Source organism: Aedes aegypti, chromosome 2, assembly GCF_002204515.2.
Source record: "Aedes aegypti strain LVP_AGWG chromosome 2, AaegL5.0 Primary Assembly, whole genome shotgun sequence".
NCBI lineage: Eukaryota > Metazoa > Arthropoda > Insecta > Diptera > Culicidae > Aedes > Aedes aegypti.
The window spans coordinates 391,087,614-391,113,771 of record NC_035108.1 but is presented as its reverse complement, the minus strand read 5'-3'; the positions used below and the strand labels follow the sequence as shown (position 1 = coordinate 391,113,771).

At 36.1% G+C, this 26,158-nt stretch overlaps 1 protein-coding gene across 1 annotated transcript in view; it reads left to right on the top strand.

Annotated features, from left to right (window-relative positions):
• The first annotated feature begins 10,051 nt into the window (after positions 1-10,051).
• Positions 10,052-26,158, top strand: part of LOC5572817 (protein bark beetle) — a 74,076-nt gene continuing 57,969 nt past the window's right edge. The window contains exon 1 of the mRNA XM_021847007.1: positions 10,052-10,347. The gene's annotated coding sequence lies outside the window, so the exon portion shown is untranslated. The remainder of the gene's footprint in view (positions 10,348-26,158) is intronic.

Here is a 26,158-nt window from a genome sequence, read left to right as displayed (position 1 = left end):
AATGTAAAAAATCATAGTAAAAAGTTATGAACAAAAATAATTGTAGACGAGTTTTTTCATACAATTTTGTGTATATTCTGGTAAAAAAATCAAAACTCTTTTACAAGATTTTTTACATTTATCATGTCTTCTCCAAAGTTGTTTGACATCTTAATACGCGTGTTTTTGCTGAACATCGCACCTCTCTATTTTTTAAAGTAAAGGAATTATCAGTCGAATTCGGTTTAATAAGGCTTATTAGTTTGATAGTCAAAACCCATGAAAAAACGCTTATAGACTAAAGTTTTATCAACTGCCGAAAGGGAAGATATGGTAATTCATGATTCGTAAGAGTTGTCTGCGCCATTTTGCGCCGAAGCCAGTTATACGGGCCTGAACTACCCCTTAAGAAAAGAGTAATTCATGAATAACTTTGTTAATTCAAAAGATACCGTGATGATATGTTTAGCAAAACACGGGTTTTTCCATGACAAATAACTTTGTAGAATACACAAAAAATGTCAAAAATCTTGGAAAAAAGTTTTGATAAAAAATATGATTTTACGGGTGTGAATGGCCCCAATGGCATATACAGTTAACTCTCCCTTACTCGATATTGAAGGGACCATCGAGTTAGGGAGGTATCGAGATACAGAACACATATTTTTCAAAATTTAAACTTTTTATTATTTTGACAAAATACATTCAGAATAGTTATTTTAACGTGAAAAACAAAACAATGTTACCACATTTACCTATGTGAAACTTTTTTACTAATCTGCAAAAACAAAAAAAATAGCACTCAGAAATTGGTAGTAAACCTTCATTTACTATCAATTTAATCATAATAATCAAATTCCTGAAATTTATTAACGTTTGGAGGACATTTGGAACTTTTCATGAAAACATACGGTTAGAGAGGTAAACTTACTTGGGAATCTGAAACAGATACCATCGAGTTAGAGAACATCGAGTTAGAGAGGTTTCGACTTACAGAGGTATCAAAGCATGCTACACACTCAAACAGAGTGTGAGTGTTCGGTAAATAAATTTACCGAAACAGGTCTGTAATTCACAGAAATACCGAATTTTCGGTAATCGATTGTTTTTTGACAGCTCACCAGAGATAAAATTACCGATCTTCGGTGATCTGGCGCTGAACTGCCAAAAAAATTACAGAATAGTCTGTGAATCGACAGTATTACCGAGAACGGTAAAATGTTTAACTGAAGTTTCGGTAATCCATGCGATAGATTACCGAAATCAGTAATTCGGCTGAATGACAGCGTCAAGTTGTGTTTTTGTTGTCGTTGCAATCAAATTGCTGGTGGACTGTATGTTGTCTCGATCTCGATAGAAAATATGTTCTGGAGATTTTCTTGACGTGGGAATATATTAGAGGTGAGTAAAAAATAGTATACAAACGATTTATTTACGAACTGACATAATTAATTACGACAGGTCGCTGCTGACCACTGCTCTACCGCAATTCTCCCGCTGCTCTGCACGAGTCCCAGCTGCATTGAATAGCTAATGTATTATGGCTTGATTTCTGCTGCTAGATCGTTCATGCCTGATTATTGTGTTCCGATGCTTCTTTGTTCATTAGTATAGTATTATAAGATGAAATAAAAGTGAAACATTGATGAAAAACGTTGTCTTTTTCCCAAACAAAAAAGTGGTATTTCGGGGGGTGAAAACTAGCACCGTAATTACAGATCTTCGGTAAACGTTTACCGAAGAGTCGGTAGTTTTGACAGGTGAGCTTTAAAATGCAAATTACCGAATGGTCGGTAATCGGCTCGTTTACCGAAACGATTACCGATCGTTCAGCTGTTGAGATTTCGGTAATGAGATTACCGAGTTCGGTGATTTGATCTAAGTGTGTAGATTGAAGGGATCGCACATTCCATCGAGTTAGGGGAAATATCGAGATACAGAATATCGAGTAAGGGAGAGATGACTGTATCTCAAAAAGTATAAGAGATAGAAACATCGTGTATTCGACAAAGTTGTTTCAAATGACCAATTCTACAACTTTGCCGAAGACACCATATGTCTATCTTAATGTTATGAAAAAATAGTTTTTCTATCTCACTGCTAGGTGGATTGATCACATTTTTTTTTACATCAAAAGATGCGCTTTAATATACCAAGAAACTTCTCCAAACAAACTATATCGCTAAAATCAACGGTTTGAGTGCTATTCAAAAAGCCATCAAATAGACAAAATAAAACATAGCCCAGACAACCAGAAATCGCATAAAAGTTCACGTAATAACTCGTTAATTCATACAAATTACATCAAACCCGCAAAACACGGTGGATTAAATCGTCAGACTGATGAGTTTCCTCGCATAAAACGATTGTTTTCTGAGTTCATTCGTACATTTTGTTTCATGCCGTACACTCGTACAAAATAAGTCGAATCAATCCGTAGCAGCTATCAAATCAACATTTGTTATCATAAGTTAAGTCGCATAGGATCACAGGTTAGTTCGGTATAAAATTTATACACTCGTATTGTATGTTGTTATTCATCACATAATATATGCACGTATATCGCCTCCACTTTTGTACGTAGAAGGCCTTTTCACGACATCTTATATGTGAAATTTTGCACATGCAAAGCCTCCAGGTGATTTCGTTATACGTACATTTTGGTTGTCTGGGAGTGCTGTAGAAGAAGTACCCATAACCGGAGCTGGAAATGGTAATAGTAGTAGGCTTGAGTTTTTGCGAAAATCACGTGGCTCTTCTAATACAGTAGTTCAAAATTGTGAATCTCATCAAGTAGCCTATGTTGGGAACATGCATTTTCTAAATGGGGTCATGCACAAATTACGTCACGCTCCAGGAGGGGGGGGGGTAGAGCAAAGCGTGACAAGCCTTACAATTTTTTTGGAAGACTCATACAAAAAGTGTGACAAAGGGGGGGAGGGGGTCGAAAAAGTTGAAATTTACCGTGCCATCCCAATAGGTAGTGTCATTGAAGGCTCTAAATGCGGGAAACAGAACATTTTTCTACAGTAGTTTTTGGTTGCCCTTAGCAACGTGTGTTTTGCTATTTTCAAGGCATTTTGCCTACAGCAGCGATAACCAGAGTTGCTCGATGTCACCATCAATGCTTAAAATTAGCTGATTTGTACTGGCCGACTGCGATACAAATCGGATCATTCTATATCACATCAACATCATGCTGTCTACTCCATCACCAGTGCATTGATGGGGATAGACTATGGATATCACTGATGGGTTAAGTTTAGCTTTAAATTGAGCAGATAAAATGGCAATTTATCAGTACGATTTTTTTGACAGTGTTGCGGATAGATTGAAATTATGTGTTGGTCACTGAAAAACATTAATAGCATGTATAATGACCACGTGATCACTCATTCTGCAGTGATTTTGATCTAGAGTGCGATGTCGCATCACTGCTGTTGGTTGTCAAATCAAAGTGATATTGATAGCTCGCAAGTGATATTGATAGTTTTAGACCATCAGCCATCAGCTGATATGATTGATATTAAGCAACTCTGGCGATAACCCCGAATTTCATTACCCCAAGTGCTGTTACCCTGAATGTAGAATTACATTGCCGATAAGAAAATTCGGGGTAATAGGGTAGAATCCCTGTATCATGTACCATTCCATATCCAAAACATGGACTGTTCCTTACAAATGCTGGACCTATGATTGAAATAAGCTAATCTTCGGCTAAAACGGCAGTCGCGAAGGGTTCAAGTCATGTAATAGCATGTATTTAATTGTCCATTAACGACACATACTTTGACGACGATCAATATTTGAACATCATAGATTTTGTCACTTTTGAAAATGCGCAAAACCACTTGGGCACTTCCATAATTCTCTTTGGCATTAGGGGTTTTTCTTGACCGAATTGTCTGAAACTTTGCAATAAGAAGTGTACGACACATATTGTGGCCAAATATCAGATCTGTAGCTTCAAAAAACCCCACTGACCAAGTGAATCAAAAGTGCCAAGAATGGGATCCGGCCCTATAATGTTTGTTTTAATTTTTTGCCTTTGTCCACGATGGTTTTTCGGAGGTATCTAAAATAGCGGCGCTCATCAGGGTTATACTGACTTAAAATTCAGTACAATGATAATGTAAAACATGCTCATCTTTTGAAATTCTTTATGTCTGTTAGTTTGGAACGTTTTCCATGTGTATAATTGCGGCCTAGTTATGCCTAAATTGAAAAAAAAATGAAGTTTTGTGAAAAAATGGGTAGATATTACAATGCACGAGTTCACCGCATCCGTTGACGTTTTAGCGGTGTCGTGTTATTTATGTGGCCATGGAAAACCAGTGAATTCGGCACCGCTCAAACGTCAAATTAGTGAACTCGTGCAATGGTCCATACAAAAAACGCAGCTACAAAATAAATTCATTGAAAATTCATTCAACAATCTAAAATTATTGCCTACTAAGACTTAACTATAAAACCGGTAGGCAAGAAATGTAAAAGTCAAATGTCCCCCAGTTGTTTTTAAGCTTCAGTAAAAAGCTGGATACTTTCGTGATTAATGATTTGGAAAAAATGTATTCGTCCATATAAAAGAAAATACGAATTTTGTATAGATTGCACCCTACATGTCCATAATTTCGACTGAACCGGTATTATACCCAAGAAACACCAAGCGTTATATCATTGCACGTATTCTACTGCATATCAACAATACTGATGCGACATTGCGCCTATTTCCACTTTTAAACTACTTTAATGGTAGGCTTATGGCAATGCAGCTGCTTTATATAAGCAATGATATAATGCTCCATGGTTACTTGGGTATTGTGCAATTTCAATCAAACTATAGCAAAAGTTTTTTTTTTGCCCTTTTTGGCATGGTCGTTAGATTTAAATACGAACAATAATGAAAAAAATCCATTTTTAACATAATCATAACCAGTATTTCATACAACTTTGACGACCTGTAGTTAATAATGTGACGTCCCAAGTCCCAAATATTCAACAATAGCTTATTAAGTTGAAATAAGCTTAAGAGTGATTTGCTCAGCTCTTACTCAGCAAAATTATTTGTTGGGATACTGGAACATTTCTGGTGGCGGCTGATTCAGCAGTTCCAAATTTACTGCACACTTAGAAATAATCTTGTAAATTTACGTCATAGATGCCCGGTATATCGTAGCAAAATAAATGATGTAAATTTAAGATGCAAATGACGTTTAATTTTCCGTCACATTGAACTTAACATTATTTGGATTGTACAACTTTTCCGTCACAATGGACGCAATCTTACAAGAATTAATAACGTTAAATGTACGTTTAAATTTACGTCACGTATAATTTTAGTTGTTTCTTAGAGTGTGAAGACACATACATTGATCTTTGAGACACGAAGGAAAGGTTGTTTTTGTCCCCCTGTGTTATCATCAGAACCAATATTAAAAAAAATACGCATGAATCAAACTCAATGGATCATTAAAATAATCAAAACGGCCGCTATGGAAAGCATAGATAGCGCCATCGCAGCCTTGTGTGTTTGGCATAACAGCAATGCTGTCACAATGTTAAATCCCATATACAGTGGCTCCTTTGTTTTGATGCGGTGAGCACTGACAAAAACTACCTGCAATGATCCATTGATATACACTCCGAAAAAATCATGTGATTTTACGTCTTTTGGATGCACATAAAAGAAGCGAGCCAAATGACGTGAATTTCTGTCACATTTCAAATACAATGGTGTCTGATTCTGGAAATGTCAATAATAGTGGCATCGTTTTCATGTCTTTCCTCGTGTAAAATGACATTTTTCGTTCAATACATCTTTCAGAACACAATTTTACGTCATTTCATCACTCACATCATGTGTCATTCAGTCATAATGTGAATTACGTCCACAGTAATTTTCATTATTTTTAAGAGTGTACCTAAACCTTAATTATTATAAGCTCATGAATAGCATAGCATAGCATAGCATAGACTGACTGCACATGTCAATGGTTGCTACTCCGTGATTGATCGGAACTGGTAAGAATTGCACTGCGATCCAAATGAATAAGGGATGGGAGTTTCCGCTTACTCTCGAAGTGCAATTTTAGCAGATCTAATATTATTGATCAATAACGGCGCCGGCCAAGTCCTTACAGTCAGTTGGGATGGGGAAGGAATGTTAGGGTGTAATGATTGTTGCTTCTAGAGACCGAGAATACCTCTGCATCTCCACAATCACCACGGGAAGGGTGTTTATTAGTGAGGAAGGAAAAGATCTGGGAGTCACCTCTGGTCGGTGATGCGATCCATGGACAAGGGGGAAATATACGACTTATATTTAAAGCTAGTTTTGTATTTTTGTCTCGAGAAGTTTTTGGAAAAAATACGTCAATAGATGTTCAAAATGTCGAACAATTCAAAAGACGTTTTTATTAATGACATGTATATATTTTAAATTATATGAAACAGGAATAATGCCGACACTTGTAGTGACGAACCATACATAGTTTGTTTGAAAATTACATATGAGTATTACTGTGCATTTTGTCTCGATATGGTGGAAGTATTAGAAAATACGTCAACATTCACAATGTCGAACAATTCAAAAGATAATTTTTAATAATGTCAAAAAGAGAATAATGTATGTATATTGAAATTGTATAAGAAAAAAACATACTGCCGACACATATAGTGACGAACCATACAAAGTTTGTTTTAATATTACATAAAAGTTACGCTTTCAAGAAAAAATGTGTTATCATAAGCATGAAACGAACTCACCAGTTGGTAATCCAATCTCGACTGAACACAAAACTGACACTGACAGCAAAACTTCTTGGCGTCCCGAAAACAAACCGTCTTGCTTGGGCCTTCCCAAATACCTACCCAGCAAGACACTCCAAAACAGGGGAAAAAAAATCTCCGGCTACGAAAGCACGCGCGAAATTGTCAGCAAAATCTATCGGACGACGCAAAACCGAACTGTCATGCTTGGGCTTCACGAAGCACTACCCCTTAATTATTATAAGCTCATGAATATAAGAAAAATAGAAGCACTATTCATGCAATAATGCTTCAATGTTCAGTTGAACATATTCCATCGATAAATGTTGATTAGATTACTAGGAGAGGCATTCCTATCAATGTTACCCCGTTTTACGGTACTGACTTCTCCAACTGTATTGCTTGCACCTTAAAAACTGTTAATATTGCTATGAAAAATAACCTTATGAATAATAAAATAAATTGAAATCATTACAGTGCACCCCGGTTAATTTGAACGGTAGCTCATGCAAATCATCGGGGTTAATTTTTATTAGGCTTCTTTAAACTAGAAAACATAAAAAGTTTGTGATGTCAATTATTCATTGCGCATATTTGAAAGGAATTGCTATTGAACACCGAACGACCTGATTAAATAGGAATTTCAAATTATGTTCTGTGATCTTGAATTGCCAACATTATCTGACCACCCTCAACTGGTTGCATAGTTTGCATCGAACTGCCCACCATACTGAACTTCCCGGCGTTGATACCTGGTTTGACCAGTTCTCCACTAAAGAGCCCCGCGTTGGAGAAGAACGAGAGAATCCGGAGAGCGAGAAGCCCCATTGCATTGTCGCTTATAGGTACCCGCACGCTTTGTCCAAAGGGGGTTATTTTGCAACTTTCATTTACCGAGTCTTTCTTTTACAGAAAGTTACTCTTGATCATAAGAAACATGTTACAGTCATTACTCCATAACTCAATATTGAAGGGACTATCGAGTTAAGGAGGTATCGACTCATGAAAACCAACTTTTACTATGGTTCTCTAACTCGATATCGAGATACGAAATATCGAGTAAGGAAGAGTTGACTGTAGTAAAAACCACACGATATTCTATCTTGATTTTTTTGAGAATTCGTCGTTTTGGCACGACAAATTATTTATGTATATAGGTTAAGTTAGATTGAGTTCATTGAAATCGATTTTTTCTTTTAGGAGCAGGTAAATTAAATTCACCTGTAAAAAAACTGAACTACTACGGCAAATGAAATGTAATACGTTGTTAACAAAATGTTAATAAAAGTTTAATTTTGTTTTACCAAATTATGATGACAGTGTTGTCTAACACAGAACATTTTGTTATAAGAAATTAATCTAATGTTTGAAATGATACTACAGGGTGTCCCAGAAAGTATGGGCACGACTTCACCATCCTGCCATTTCCAGGCAAGGGAAGATAAAAATTTGATTTTTACACATTTGATTACTGTACCCAATAAGAGTAGATTGCGATTTTTTTAATGAATAATTTAATTATTAATGTGTTGATTACGTAACACTTCTTTGAAGCATCTCTTATCAGCCTTGCACAAATCGCATTATTTTTGAGCTTTTTTACAAAATTTGTTCTATGTCAGAAAGTGCGTAAACTAAAAATCTGAAAAAACCTATTTATCAGCATCGATATGATATTTGATCGGTCTATCACTTATTCAAATTGAAATTTTGAACTCTAGCATGTATATTTTCAAAATGATAAAAATAACAAATCCTTAAATTTACGGAAAAAACATGAGTAAATCAAAACTTCAGGATTTCTATCCAAGAGAATTGGGATTGACCTTTCGTAAATGTGCAATGCATTATTTTTATTACTATTTGAAATACCTGACGAGTTATAACTTCGTGATGTTGTCTTACATGGAGAAAAAGGTTCGAGATTTTTCAAATTTTACCATTTTTTCAAGAGTTCTCTAACAAAGCCAAATAAAATTTCAAACAAAAATGTATGTGTAACAACCTTGATACAATGTACTTGAACTCACCACGATGAAAAATTTTGATAAAAACATTTTTTACCAGTTCTTATTCAACAAAAAAGATATATTTTTTTCTAAACTCAAAATTGCCAATGTAAACGATTAATCATTCAAACAAATTTATTTCAGATGCTGGCTGAAATAGCCTATAGAAAAACACAAAAATATAAAATTATTTGATTGTTTGGAAAAGTACCATGATTTTCATTATCAAAGTCGGGCCCATTCTTTCTTGGACACCCTACAATAAAGGAAATGAAAAAACAAGGCTAGGGGAAGTGCTTCACCTAGAATTATGGAGAAATGAACTTATCGTTCAGCAAAAGTAGGTTTTGTATGGAAATCGATAAAATTTTGAAGGATAAGTACATCCTTGTTGTCGTAATCTTCGGAATCCGGATGGTCTCCGGAATTATGAGACTCCATTTTGTTTTCGGACGAAACTCTTCTGAAGATACGCGCACAACTTTACTGCCCGAATTTACGCTAGTGAATGATCGTTTTTCCTTCGTTCCGCGAAGCGGTTGGAAGCTTTCGCAGTCTTCGTTCATTTCAAAAGCTTTTAACGTCGCTGCATCAAGACTGCTGTCGTTCGCTACTAACACAGGGTTGGACTTATCGTAAAGCAATCGATACACAATAAACACAATGTAGGTAAACTGCCAAACAATTCAATAATTTCAAAACTGGTTCAATAATATATTTTATAGTTCATTTTATTTGATCCAACCATTTATTAGTCCAGTATTTATGGCGTTCTTAATTATAGATTTTTTTATTTAATTTAGTTTAAACATTTATTGTTCTGCATATGGGTACTACACTTGTTATCACACAATTCCTAGTCAAGTGCATTAGATACATTTTAAAATACCAAAACAGCTGGAGTATTTGTTGGTCTTCATGAGTTTCTGTGGGCAACTATGGAAAACTGCAAAAGACGAGCTATCAAAAAAATCTAATGTAGCATATTTTATAGTTTTCACAAGCTTAAGCTATTGTTGCTCCTGAACATGAAAGTTGGATAATAACCCCCTTTGGGCATAGCGTGAACCGCTCGATTGTATCCACACAGTGAAACGCTTGATGAGCCCACAAGTGCCTCCACAACTGCTTGCAACTTGATGGTCGCTGATGTTGTTGCTTGAAACAGACCGTTGGAAAGGTGTGTTGTTCATTAGAGCCAAAGGTAAAATCCCCCCAAACCAGCACCAATACGACCGTAGACTCTGTTGTTCGTCGGTTGGCTGGACTTTCGGTTGAGACAACGAGCTAACGTGATGTTAGTTTCATTATTACCACTTCGCGAACCGCACCTAGTTCTGGATAGCTCGATTAATAATACGGGTTAGAATTGATTCATCTTAAATTGATTAGCAACGGTTTGAAATTCTTTCATGAAAATACTGCTTTTCGGTCGTGTCATGTGTCGCGAGTGAATAAAAAGCTGTGAAAGTTTCACGAAAGTAGTGACGAAAGCAACGAAAGTGCGCTGTGGTCGGTGATACGCCCCAACCGATTCAAATCTTTCGAAGACAACGCGTGAAGAAGCTACGTTTCCTTCGTTTTGTGCTGGGTTAGTGCCTCTTTGATGTTCTTTCTTTACTTCTGTGGTCTGTGCTTTAGTAGAGGCAGTTAGTCCAACGTTGAGCCAGGAGAAGTCTTAAGCAGAGGTCGTGTTGGAATGATGTGTGTTGATTGTGCAACCTACTTTTCTGGGTCTGAGGGTTGAGGTGCATCACATGAATATGGTGTGTGGCAATGTTGGGAAACCATCCACATTCAAGCTTTAATTGCAGTATGTGAAACAACAAAAGCTTATTTTTACTAGAAACGGTGTGTCTTATCGGATGAAGATGTAGATAAGAGTGAAGTGAATTCCTCGGAAAAGTGAAAATTTGTTTACATTTCGCTAGGTGGGCTGGATATGTTTCGTAGTGACTCAGTTTGATACACGTAATAAAACGCACTTTTGTACAGCATAGTTTGAGGTGTGGATTCATTAGCACGTACACATGTGCGCAAGCAATTGCAACAGAGGCAGCAGCAGCAGCAGTTATTGAAAGGTTTCTCTCGGTTCACTTCACTTGGTGGCTGGTTGGGGCTGGATGGCGTCAGAATGTCGTATCACGTCGTCATCACACAGTGGTCCGATTTGTTCTACGAATGTTTATTCACAGCTTCTACACTAGAAAAAGCTAACACCTTTGTGGGCATTGTACAAACTTATTTGCAAACATTTACAACTAGAATTAAGAAATGAAAAATAAGACAACATATGTTTTTTTTGTTTTGCCTATGGGTGGTACCACTGTGCATCGCCGTCGTCGTCTTGCCCGTTGGAGTTGCTGCCACTGTGGCTCATTCTTTGTTCGTTGAGAGGCGTTCAGTGGGGACTCTGGAGTTGTTGACCTTGGGGGCGCCAGCTTGTCAGTGGTGTGCCGTTGGACATATATAGTAGTGAATCATCAGTGGAATTCGCCACCAATCGTACATCATCCCATGGTGTCCCTCGCCCTGAGCTCGGTCACTAATAATGGCATAGGTTAGGGGTGGTTGGAGATTGCGATTGAGAGGGGTGTTGCTTGCAATAGATTGTTATTGCGGGGGTCTTATGTATGGTCAGCTGTGAAATAATGGGATGGGCTACGAGAATGTGGGTCAACTTCACTAGAGAACGTTAAAATTATTATGGCAGCTGATCAATTTGGATATTGTTCCGATTTTCACTAGCTAGTTAACTATTTCTAGAACAAAATATCCTTATTAAGGTATTGCTTTGAAGGTAAAGCAATCCTTCAAATTATCGTACCCTCGTGCAATACATAGGGGTCTAGGGCAAAAAGGACACCTTAATATATATCGGTTCAAATCATGACTGATTAGCATAATTTTTGAAGATCAGTACAGTGTAGGAGAAAGCTCATCTCTTGTTCTAAATGAATTTCAAAAATATAATAAATACATGTTGATTTGAGATTTATGATAATGTCTCTTCTTATAAGGTTTTTCAACGAAGCACGAGGCAAGAGTGTCACTCGTATGGGGAAAAATGACCACTAGAGCAAAATGCAACAAATCTTGTATATTATTATTTTTCCGCCTAAACGGTACATTATAGAGTAAGAGAAAATAATAACTGGGGTATAATAGTTGACTTTTTAGTAAAACAGTAAGTTTACAAAATAAATTTAGCTTTCATCCTGTTTGACTGTCGGAATAATACTTAAGCTTCTCAGAAACCTTTTTGAATGTGCAAGACGGTTTATTTTGATGTTTTTGGTAGGAAACAATGATTTAATGCAATATTAAACAAGAAAAATAAACTTAATTTGACTTTATATGAGAAAATTGCGGTGTCCCTTTGCCTCATAAGACATACTGTTTTTATATACCGTAAAACGAGGTATCTTTGATAATGCGGGTAACTTTGATAGTGCGTTACCCTCACAGATAAAAATATTTAAATTTCATTGTAGTGTAAACTGAGGCATAGAGTAAAAATAAACCAAATTCATCTATTTTTACGGCATTTCGTTTAGTTTTCAATCAAAGGTGCTTGAATGTTACATGATCGTGTAAATTTAAAGTGCATTTGATTGAAAAATAAGCGATTTATCGTTGACATTTCAGTTTATTTTGATGCTCCAAATATGTGCATGAAAATAAACTTAAATTTACAACATATTTTAGCTGTGCTCCGCATACTAACCAAAATATCATAATTTCTGCAATTCGGTTAAACAAAATGAATGGAAAACTAAAGAATATTAGTATGAAACTTCATGTAAGAGCTGTTTTTATTTAAATCGAGCACATTTAAGGCTTTACATATGAATATTAAAAATTGATACGATTTTAGCATTTTCGAAACGCTTACAAACAATCTGTTCTACGATTACTATTTGATGTAGTTTTGAATAGTTGGTCACTTGTTGTTCATGCTTCACACTATGATTTCAAGTGCCCTAAATAGAAAGATTCCACTTTGGTCGAATGATGTAGATGAAGCAGAAGATTCTCTTCATGTTGCCTTTGTAGATCAGTATTGTTTCATTTGTCGATAGAGAACGAGCGCGAATTATAGTTCTTTTTCGACCAAACGTTAGTGTTTCAATCCGCAATAATCCCGAAGGAGTCCAAAAGTAGAACGAACCAGAAAGGTGTTCTCCGGCTATCGAATATTGGTCCTTCGAACCGGATGCGGTTCATTGCGGATATTCAAGTTATAAGTTAAATTCTGCTAATCCAGCAATGTCTGTCGCAAGAAAAATTAAAAGACTTCTAGTGGAGAAGGAGAATGAGTTGGCATCGTTCGAAAACTTTACGAGTTCATGGATGAGTAGGGGGATTAGGGGCATAATGAACATACGGGGCGAAATGGACACCCTCTCAATATCTGATAATACACATATTTCATCAAAATTTCATTCACTGCATGAAATCTGTAATGCATTTGAAATGCTTGACGGTAAAAAAAAATATTTGTTGTATTTGTTCAATTGTTCTTTAAAATTTGACTTAAAATTTTTCTCAGTTTCAAATTGGCATATAAGCAAGACCGTGGAAGAATCTAATTTTTGAGCAAAGTAACGAACCCAGAAAGGTTCTTTTTAGCTATTATGATTGAGGGAGAGAACTTTTGCATATCGGAATGATTGACAGTCATTGAATATGTTGGAATACCTAAATTTCATACAGGTGTTCATTTCGCCCCGATACCTTTTTACCAGCCTTGTTTTCGACCCAATTTTCTATCTCGCTTTTCTGACATATGATATGATTTTTATCACTATGAATGAATGTGACACGTCGTACTAACATCAAACTTGAAAACTAGCCGGGGATAAATTAAAAACATTGCCATTTAAGGGTCTTAAAACGAACATTTGCTTAACGTGTCCATTATGCCCCTAATTCCCCTACAACGAACACACACCAGTGGCGGCACTCAAAATCCGCCTGGAAAAACTAGAAAAGCTTCACGAACAGCTGATGCCCGTCTATATGGATTTGCAGATCAACGATGAAATTCCTGAAAATGTCACTGCCTACCTGAAGGAAAAAATCTTGTACGAGAAGAAATACTACAAGATTAAGGAATTTCTGGTCAACAAAATGGATCAAGACCCACAACATGCAGAACGTTCCATCCGTTTCAATGCGTCTATTATGGTACAGCAATTATCTCCAAAGGTTCAATTGCCTAGAATTACTTTGCCTTCCGTGATTTGTATGTCGCTCTCATCCATAGTTCAGCTAAGCTGCCTACCATCGAAAAATTCCATTATCTACGTTCTCAGCTTGATGGCGAAGCTTTGTCTGTGATAGGCTCACTACCGCTCACACAAGATAACTATGTTCGAGTATAGTTTTGCTTTAATTTTATTTTCTGACAATGGAATGGGGCCCAGATAGCCGTAGCGGTAAACGCGCAGCTATTCAGCAAGACCATGCTGAGGGTCGTGGGTTCGAATCCCACCGGTCGAGGATCTTTTCGGGTTGGAAATTTGCTCGACTTCCCAGGGCATAGAGTATCTTCGTACCTGCCACACGATATACGCATGCAAAAATGGTCATTGGCATAGTAAGCTCTCAGTTAATAACTGTGGAAGTGCTCATAAGAACACTAAGCTGAGAAGCAGGCTCTGTCCCAGTGGGGACGTAACGCCAGAAAGAAGAAGAAGAAGAACAATGGAATGAAACAGTGAAATTTTTGGGTTCCTTGGATCGTTTTCGCGTTATTATATTGCTCGCTGAGCTCTGATGCCGTTAATTCGTACTCTTCAGTAGTAGTAAAACAAAATGATAATTTTGTTTAATCTTCTTCTTTTCTGCGATTCGCCCAATCAAATAGTTCTTTTGCAGTTTTAATTGGATGCTCACGTTCTTTGGCTAAACTTGCTCTTGTGGCCATGCGCTTTATGGTTCATCCAATAGCATCACAAGGACCTTTGCCATGTGACGTAGCAAAGAAATGCCATTCTGCATCAATTCCGTACTTTGATTTATATTGACATTGGCTCGAAAAATTCTTACGGTTTTTGTACTGCGATGCTGCTCCATCAGACATGAAATATATCTTTCTGATTTCTTTATCCTTATCAACGCGTAAAAAGTTAATCATTTTGGCAATGAACAAATTTACAGATACTGAGTCGTGTCTTAAATCTTCGGAAATTACAATAAAACTAAAATGTTCAATTTGCGTACTTCCATTGAAATAAATAACGAATGGATGAATTGTAGCTTGTTGTACGTTCCAGTGATGGGACTGCACTTCATCTTGCAATACAAAGCTATAGTTTTCAGAAAAATCACAAATGACTAAAAATTCACTATCTTGTAATGTATTTTTCGTATTTTTTAAAAAGCGGGATTGCTCTGTTTTAATAAAGTCGTGAGGAATTAAACTTTCTAATTTCAAGCAAAAAAATGACACAAACTCATCTACAGGTTTTACAATAGTTTCTAGGTCACACCTATCCGTAGTCACGCATTGCTCAAATGATAACTGATCAATATAATTTTCTTCAAACTCAGCGAATAAAGTATTTTCCAATGATGAAGAATCTGGACAATCCGAACAAGATCGTAGATAGCAATTTGATGTTGTATTTTCACACAAAAGACTACCAGTTAACATTTTAATATCCTTTGATAAATTGATTCTTTTCAAACTATGTAAGATTAGGTTAATATTTTCGTGTGTTGTGCACACACAAACATTATGTGTTCCTGAATTGGATTGAAGCTTGCATTGCCTTGGACGAAGGCTTGCAAATGAGGAAAAACCTACCTTAATATTTTCGTTAATTTCCTTGAAGCGTGTATACGCTTCTTTCAAAGTAGTCATCATTAATCGTTTTTGGATTGCTTGACGCTTTCCATCTTTTTTCACAGATACATAATCTTTTTGACCAGGCATAGCTCTATTTACTTCATCGTCTTCAAAATATTGAATTATTTTTTCTTTTGTCTCATCTGTTAATGAAGTACTCGACCTAGCATTTTTGGTTGCAAGACAGTTATTTTTGAATTGTTTTGCCTCTTTTGCTGTATTTCTATTGGTTTTGAACTCATCAATGGCGTCTTGAATAGACCACGAGCTTGGCAGCATCGACAAAATCAATAATTTTTCTTTCCTTGTCGTGGCTAGATTCGAGAACCTTTCCTTCATATTCATAATTACCTCATCGTAGTCTGTATTTTCCACATCCTCAGGTCCTAATTTGAAGAGGTTTCTTCGTACAGCTTCGTTGATTTCACGGTATTTTTTCTCGGGATAATTGACGTAACCCATCTTCGTTCATTTAATCGGAGTCACTTTTATTTCAGCTATCCCTTCGTTGAAGCGTTCGATGTTGACCTTCTGGATGCACTCATCTTCTGATTGATTTGTTGAAACAGATGTCGCTGATGGTACCGTGGCAAGACTATCTGCACTTGGTACTTCTGGTAACTCCTCAGTTGTTGTCGGTGCATCTAGTAATTCCTCAGTTGTTGTTGTTTTCGAACTTCCTGCAACCTGATCCACCGATGATGTACAGATTGCCCGTTTGTCAACGTTTAAACGGCAGGACGTACAAATGCGTAAAATTGTATTCAATGTAGACATTGGAGCATAACCAGCCGCTTTCAGTTTATCTATGGTGCTTTCGGTGAGATTTCGTAGCTCTTTCGAACACTTTTTTTCTGCAAACGGCCTGCAACAGTTGAGAAAGCGACTACTCATGTTGCTCGTTAGATTTTAATAAACAAAATCACTTTTAAGTTTTTACTGACTAGTTTGGTGTCGTTTGTTTGATTTTTGGAATCTTTATTTAGTTGTCTAACTTTGTTTCTTTAGTTGTCTAACAATCGAACGAACCGTTTTTGCTGTGCAGCTTTTGAATATTTTTGAACCATTTTCACATACACCCTTTTGAAAAGTTAGTCGTGACTCAACTTGAAGATTTGATATCGGAAAATGACGATTTAGATGGAACTGAAAAACTGTGCAAAGTTTCAGATATTTTTGAAATGGTCGATCAGAATCGACTTGCATGCCTCCGTGGAATCCCTCTTCTTATTCAAATTCTACGGAGCTGTCAAAAATATTCGGATCATCGATTGTCACAAATATAGAAAGATATTATCTTTTCAATGTGCTCTTGGATTAAAAGATAATATCTTTCTCTATGGGAAGATATTACTACGCTCAGATGAGATTGTAATGCCTGATTAGAACTCCTCCTCTTAAAGACTTCATCTAAGAGCTGCTATTCCTCAAGGCAGCATTTTGGAACCAATATTATACAATATTTTCACATCTAACTTACCAGAGTTACCTCAGGGATGTCAAAAATCTTTGTTTGCGGATAAGGGTTGGTACACAAATTGTGTCACGCTAAATTTCAACTTTTTTGACTCCTTGTCACATATTTTGTACGAGTCCTCCGAAATTTTTGTAAGGCTTGTCACGCTTGGTTGACCCCCTCCCCCCCTCGGAGCGTGACGTAATTTGTGCATGACCTCATAACACAGGCCTCTCAGCCAAAGGACGAAGCCTGTGTGTCATCTGTAGTATACTGCAAAAAGATTTTTTATATTTTTTTTAATACTTGTTAAAATTGATGACTTGTTTTAATGCTTCCAAAACTCAACTTATAATATTCTCACATAAACCAAAAGCTCTATTTTTGAAACCTTCTAGTAGACATGTTGCCACGATGAGAGGGGTTCCAATAAATTGGTCAGATGAAATTAAGTATCCAGGGCTCATGCTAGATAAGAATTTAACTTTCAAAAATCACATTGAGGGCGTTCAAGCCAAATATAACAAATATATAAAATGTCTTTATCCACTTATTAACATAAAATCGAAACTTTGTCTTGAGAACAAGCTTTTGATCTTCAAACAAATTTTCGGGTCGGACATGTTGTATGCTGTACCAATATGGACTAACTGTTGTAATACCAGGAAGAAAGCTCTACAGAGGATTCAAAATAAAATTTGGAAAATGATTCTGAAGCTCCCTCCCTGGTATTATAAAAGTACTTATGAGATAAATAGAATATCCAATGTTGAGACTTTGAAAAAAAAAAAAAATTAGACAAAAATCGTTGCAATCCCCGAAAAATGTGTTATATATTTAGGTTAAGTCTGGTTTAGTAGATTAAAAGCGTTTTTTCTCTTATAAGCAGGTGAAATCAACCCACTTGTAGAAATTCTTAACTGCTACGGCAAATGAAATGTAATATGTTGCTAACAAAATGTCAATGAAAGCTGAATTTAGTTTTACCAAATTAGGATGATAGTGTTGTCTAACACAGAACACCTAGATATAAGAAATTAATATAATGTTTGAATTAGTATCATAATGAAGGAACTAAAAAAAATCTCTCCCATTTCGGACGTAAAGTCAGAAAAAAGAACAAGATATTTTTTTTGTGTGCTGCATGTATTACTCTTCATTACATCCGCCACTTAAACAATGCTTATCCTCCAGATTTGCTCCAATTATTTCTCTACTCACAGTTTTTCGTAGTCACACATGTTCAACATGTAAATCAATTCCCTCTCCCATCCAATTACACCGCACAGGGCGGTGATTTAAAACAAGTTCGCTTCCTGTGCCCGGATCGTCTATTCCCTTTTTTCTATCCTGAACGTTCACATCCTCCGCGCTGGCTGCACCACACTATTTCTTCGACCCTGCATCGTGGCCGATAATTACCCGATCTCGGAGCAAACACCCAAATACCCACCATCCAAGTTGGATCGGCGCGATCACTAGAAGGAATGTTGTAACTAAAGGTAAACACTACTAGAGGTAGGTACATCTCTTCGTTCCAGAAACCAGTTTTAAAGCCTCCAGACCTCGCCACATGGAGTATACCTAAGTTTGTTGTTGTCGTCGTCATCGTCGCGCACTCCAAGGTCTTCTTGGCCTCGACTTCCTTCGACCGTTATGAAGCCAAAGCAAGCCAAGCAGCACGTTGTTGGAATGAGCACCCATTTGAATAAATCTGGGATTTTTCAGATCCTGTTAACGACATTCTGAAAATAACAATTTTGCGGCTGGCGAATGCTAACGATTTCTGTTAAGGCTTTTCAACTGCCTCCGAGTTGACTTTCTTGGAGTGCTTTAACAAGGTGATTCACCTTTTCGTTGCGTGTGTGATATGAATATTAATCTTCGTTGTTTGATGGTCAGGAAGCAGACGCTGTACTATTCTGACCGTTGAAAAGCGTGGGAGGGAGAACTAAGAATTTTGAAGAGGAGATTCGTTTCTGAATGGTAAGGTGGCATTCACAAATTACATAACGCTCTAGGGGGAGGGGGAAGTAGGCTCAAGTGTTACGGCTCATACAAAAATTTGAAACTTTTCATTTTAGCGTTACGTAATAAATGGACGCTGCCTAAATGAGTTTTTAAGCGAGCAGTAATTAACATTTAGTTTTCATGAGATTGTGATATACAATAAATTAGTTATCCTTCAAAATTTTACTGAACTGAATGAAGGTAGGAGTAGCATAAAATTATTTCTTGAATCATGCAAAAATACAATCGAAACAATATTATAATTTTGCGTTACAAAACTTTTCTTCCTTTCTTCTTGGCGTTACTTTCTTGGTGGAACATCTTAATGTTTTATTAGATTTCCACATTTTTTTTAACTTCAAGCTTTCTTTGCCAAAATTGCCATTTTTATTTTCGTATTTCGTATTTACTCTGCTCAGAAATGTCGAAGAATTCCCATTTGTAATGATCTTGGATCGCTAGGGAATCGAACCCAGACACTTACAGCTGAGCTTTATTTAAAACAACAAGCGTTACCTGAGGCTCTAGCAACGCATTGCGCTGAATACCTTAACCTTGCATTCAGCCATAAATTGTTCAAAAAAATGTGATTTTCCGTATAAAATTAGAACTATTAACTAAAAACGTTTTTTTTTCTCAGAATTGGCTCGAAACACCTCGAGAAGTGTTTTCGATTGGAAAATCGATCAAAATTTTTAAAACTCAGAATAAGAACATTTGACCAAAAAATTATATTTTTATAATTATAAAAACATGTTTCATTATTAGAAGAAACATTGGATAAAAATTTAGTTTAAAATTGTAATATCCGAGTACACTTTGACACTTATTGATACTTTTCCTCCTTTTGTTAAATAGGTATTCCTTTTTTGTCTATAGGACATCCATAAGGGTGATTTTTCAACGTATTAAATGAATTGTATTTTTTGACACTTCCTACTCTTACACAAACTTTCCACGTTTATTATTCGGTTTTTTAGCTAAATTCAGTCGTAGGTTCTATTAGCAAAGGTTTTGAATTCCTAGGACATAGATCTTCATGCTTAGCATATGTTATGGCATATACTTATTTTTTGTGAGAAATATTAAAATCTCTAGACAGTTTCCTGACGGTACTTCATCGATTATCTTACCAAGCTTTATTTAGGAAGACTAACATAAGTTTATCCTATCCGACACGAATAAAAGTTTCCTGTCCTTCTTACTAAACTTACCACTTATTTATAAGAAAATACATATTGCGTTACAAACACTTCATTTCATCACTCACTTAACAAAAATAAAAAGAAATATTATAAAAAAGTTTGCGGTCGTCCCCAAAAAACATACAATAGTATTTTTTCACAGCTATGTAAATAGACGTTGAATTGAGACTCTCTATGGCATAATCGAAAGGCACTAAGTTAAGCTCATTTCGTAGATATTTTGATCATCAAGTTTTCCAAGTATTCATTTACTAAATGATTACTTCAAGTTGTAACGTTTTTTTAGATTCACACTAAAGCATGGGCAATTTTCTCAGTTTAAGATCAACCAGAAATTTAAATCAATGTGGCATTAGAATTCTAGTTCAACTCTTAGAAGAGGACTTGCACTATACTTTCTGAAAGTTTGAAAATATTGTGTCTTATTTCTGATTTTAGTCATTTTTTACTAAGTTCTCGAAAAGCCAATTTTGAAGCTTAATCTGTGTCATACAAAATATATGTGAAAATTTTCTCCGACATATTATTTTGCGAAAATTATTTGCAAGAAAGCCTAAAACACATTTCCCAAATTTAATTTTATTAGATTTTTCGTACCGCGGGTTACTTTCTTTAGATTTCCATTATACATGATTCCAAACTTTGAACTTACCCAACCGTGGTTTTTCTTCGCCTTCATCACTGTCTTATTTACGGTTTCACCCCCGAACTCGATGATGATTCCACCGAAAACATTACGCGAGTTTGGCCTGCTGCCACACCGACCATATTTACCCCGAGCTACCTACCTAGCACATATGGGAAGTTGAAGTGGAAATGCCATCAAGAATCGCAAGAAAGGCAGAAAAGCTTCCACTACACAATATCGTTGCGCCTCACCCGAGACTGCCTGACTCAAGTTTGGCGTATATGTGGCGTGGTCTACATGTTGTAGTTAGTGGTGGACACGGTAGGTCTGAAACCGTTATTACCAAAAAAAAAAGTCCGAGAATTTGGTTCCCACCATTTAGTATTGAAGCATCTGCTACGTGAATATGAAAATATTTGAACGAGGGATTACAGTTGTATAACAGTATAACAGTGCATCACTAACAAATTGTAAACTAACCAAGTAATCATCAGGTTTGCATTAGGAGTTCAAAACATGTAATATCCAGGCATTTTCACTGTAAATTTGAAATAATTTCTTCGTGAAAATCTGAAGTTACGGTGATTGGTAAATATATCATAATTACTATAGTATACTAAGTTTGATTTAGAGCTTGTTTATAGTAATGAACATTACTTAAAAGACATGTCCATAGAATTGACACTCGGCATTCAAAACATAAAATATCAAAACATCTTCGCAGTTAGTTTGAGCAAACTTTATCGAAAAACAAACATAACTATAGTATTTTGATGTTTTGGACCTATCCTCAAGTTTCAGTTGACTAACATAGTGTTTACAATACGCAATAAAACGTTACAGTGATTCATTACAGTCAAAGTGAGCGGATTCGTTTATCACGTCACCGGAGTGTAAGTATTGTTTCGTGTTTGGACGTTTAGTTGGACAGTATTGGTAGAAATTTGAAAGTGGCTTTTTGTTGCTCAGTCGAGGATGGAATATCAACAGATATGGATGGCTTCATGTTTCTGTTCCATATGAGTTAAATATGATGGTTCACTGTTTTTTTTTAAATTCTTTATTACCTAGTATCATTCCAAACGTTACGTTTATTTCTTAGATCTAGGTGTTCTGTGTTAGGCAACACTACCATTATAATTTGGTGAACCTAAATTAAGCCTTCATTAATATTTTGTTAACAACATATTACATTTTATTTGCCGTAGCAGTCCAGAATACTTACAGGTGAGTTGATTTCACCTGCTTATATAAGAAAAAAAAAACGCTTCCAATTAACATAACCAGACTTAACCCAGATATATTACGCATTTATTGTGACAATAGAAGATAGCAACGATTTTTGTCTTAAATGATCAATAATTTTAGTCGACATTTGTTCCAATGTTTCAACATTGGATATTCTATGTAACTCATAGATACTTTACCAGGGAGGAAGCTTCAGAATTGTTTTCAAAATTTTATTTTGAATTCTCTGCAGAGCTTTCTTCCTGAGATTACAACAGCTAGCCCATGTTGGTACAGCATACAACATGGTTGGCTTGAAAATTTTTTTAAATATCAAAAGCTTGTTTTGAGACCAAGTTTTGATTTTCTATCAATAAGGGGATAGAGACATTTTACATATTTGTTACATTTGGCTTGAATGCTCTCAATGTGATTTTTGAGAGTTAAATTCTTATCTAGCATGAGCCCTAGATACTTAACTTCATCTGACCAATTTATTGGAACCCCTCTCATCGGGACAACATGTCTACTTGAAGGTTTCGAATAAAGAGCTTTTGGTTTATGTGGGAATATTATTAGTTAAGTTTTGGAAGCATTAGGAGATATCTTCCATTTTTGCAAGTATGAAGAAAAAATATCCAAACTTTTTTGCAATCGACTACAGATGACACGCAGACTTCGTCCTTTGGCGATGAGGCCTGTGTCATCCGCAAACAAGAATTTTTGACATCCCTGAGGTAACTCAGGTAAGTCAGATGTGAAAATATCGTATAATATTGGTCCCAAAATGCTGCCTTGAGGAACACCAGCTCTTACAGGAAGTCTTTCAGAGCTGGAGTTCTGAAAATGAACCTGAAGTGTACGATTTGACAAAAAAACTTTGAATTATTCTAACAATATACAGTAATCGCTCTCTTACTCGATATTGAAGGGATCATCGAGTTAGGGAGGTATCGAATTACAGAACACAAAAGCAGTGCTACTGCGTTCCAAGGGACCATCGAGTTAGCCATGAAAACTAACTTTTACTATGGTTCTCTAACTCGATATCGAGATACGGAATATCGAGTAGGGGAAGACGGGGTAAGAGCGCCCGCCGGGGTAAGACGGACCACCTTCAGTTTGGCATGAAAACGGCGATTTTCTTGAAAGTTCACCAAGCACTTTGCATAAACACAAGATTTTTGACATTTCAAAGCATTCAGGGTGATACCAACATTATTTTTTTCATAACAAATGTCAAAAACAAAGTTTTTGCTTGTAGATACTGAATTTGATCTAATTTTAACAGATGCTCCCGTAAGGGTTTCGGAAGGGATTTTTTTGTCAAAACATAACAAATTACCCGTCCATGCTTTAACAGAAATGTGAAATTTGCTTCAATGAAGTGAAATATGAATTGTAAATTTTTAGCTTTGAAATAAGGCTCTACTTGTGAAAATTGCGCAAGCGGGGTAAAACCGACCACTGTTGATGGGATAAGACCGCCACCCCTAATTTATACCAAATATAATGTCTAAACCATTTTAAAGGTTGTAACTACGTTGTACATTACAATTCAAGTTAAATAAAATCAATTTTGTTAAAAATACAAACTAAATTCACATATTTTTGAAAAATATGGGTGTCTTAAGGTAATGATAAGTATATATCTAAGATTTTGAATTAATTAACTCTAAAAATGATTTAATATCCACTTTAATCAATGTAGAATTCATAAAACAATATACTTTTTAAAATAACAGGGAACTGATATAATTTTTCGCAATATTGTGAACGAAAATCGAGGTGGTCGCTTTTACCCCGTGGGTGGGCGGTTTTACCCCGTCGCTAAAAATAATCGTGATAAGAAATCTCTTTTTCAAGCTTCAAGAAATAAATAAATTTTTACAAATACAAAGCCTGTGATATTTTTTGATCATGCCCAAGGCTTCAAAAAAAGACATGCTGCATCGAAAAAGGATTCAATGATTTTGACATGTGCATTAAATTGCTTAGGTGGGCGGTCTTACCCCGTCTTCCCCTATGGGAGAGTTAACTGTAAGTACCCTTTTGGAGCCTTCCTTAGCCGAGTGGTTAGAGTCAGCGGCTACAAAGCAAAGCTATGCTGAAGGTGTCTGGGTTCGAATTCCGGTCGGTCTAGGATCTTTTAGTAATGGAAATTTCCTTGACATCCCTGGGCATAGAAGTATCATCGTACCTGCCACACGATATACGAATGCGAAAATGGCAACTTTGGCAAAGAAGCTCTCAGTTAATAACTGTGGTAGTGCTCTTAAGAACACTAAGCTGAGCAGCCGGCTCTGTCCCAGTGGGGGCGTTAATGCTAAGAAGAAGAAGAAGAAGTATGTTGGAAAATTGAAGTTTTTTAATTTTACGACCAAACTGTCATGCCAAACACTGTCGAATGCTTTTTCTATGTCTAGAAGAGCAAGACCAGTAGAATAGCCTTCAGATTTGTTGGAACGAAACAAATTTGTTACACGTAAAAGTTGATAAGTGCTCCAATGTCCATGGTGGAATCCAAACTGCTCATTGGCAAAAATTGAATTTTCGTTGATGTGGGCCATCATTCTGTTCAAAATGACCATTTCAAAAAGTTTACTGATGGAGGAAAGCAAACTGATTGGACGATAGCTAGAAGCTTCTGCTAGATTTTTGTCTGCTAGATTTTGTGTTTTAAAATTGGTACAACCTTAGCATTTTTCCATTTGTCAAGGAAATATGCTAGTTGAAAACATTTATTGAATATATCAAACAAGAATGATAAGCTGCTTTCTGGATGTTCCTTAATGAGGATGTGGAAAATTTCATCATTGCCAGGAGCTTTAATATTTTTGAATTTTTAATAATAGTTCTCACTTCTTCCAAATCCGTTTCCCATGAATTTTCGTAAACGTTCTCTTGATTGAGAATATTGTCGAAGTCCTGAGTAACTTTATTTCCAATTGAACTAGTAAGTCCTAAATTGAAATTGTGCGCGCTTTCAAACTGCATAGCAAGTTTTTGAGCTTGTTTGCAATTAGTTAGTAATAATTTGTTTTCTTCTTTCAATGCCGGTATTGGCTTCTGAGGTTTTTTTTTCAAAATTTTAGATAATTTCCAAAAGTGCTTAGAGCCAGGGTCCAACACGGACATCGAGCATAAGTCTTGCTTTTTCTAAAGCTTTAATATTATTTAGATCTCTTTTGTTAAAGTGAACTAAATAATATTCTTGAGAAAGCCCTTTCCGAACAATGCCAGATTGAGTTCTTTTTTTCATAATGATTACTTGGACTGAGGAAAATCCAAGTAAATCATTTATTCCATTTTTTGATCTCTTCAGGTGACTTATAGAAACCTTGATTCCCCTAATGAAGTTCAAGATCTTCTGCCTAAATCCCCCAAATTCGGAACAACTGACCACGATAGGCGGCTTCCTCACTTGAATCATGGCTAGATACTGCTTCGATTTGGTGTTCGTAAAATTTGTCTAGAGCATCGAACTGATTGCTCATTTCGATGCAATTATCAACATTATCCATTTCACCCTTGGAAGAAAGTTCGCATTCCGTAGAAACGTTCTTTCTTCCATTCTTGCCACGTTTAGTTACAGTTTTAAATCCCACTTTTTTGGAAGGAAGTTGTGAATTCAGAGATTCACCCTTACTTTTGTTTGTAGTTGCAATCATGTTTGGTGAATAAACGAAAGAAGACGAGACATCCTAAAAGGTTTTATCCCAAGACGGTGTCAAAGAAGGATTACCACCGCTAGCTTTCGCCAACGGGTCCAACGAAAAATCATAGGCACGGGTCCAAACAAGGATCGTAAAGGGATCAGTACTGAAAAGTACTGTTTCAATATCACTGAAAAGTACCGTTTTTAATTTTAGCACTGAAAAGTACTATTTTTTTAGCACTGAAAAGTACTGTTTTATTGCTTTAGGTAGTTTTTTAAAAAACTTTCAAGAGCAGAGAGAATTCGTGTACGCATAGTACGAAGGTACGATGCGCATGGATTTTTTTTTCTTTAACAACGGT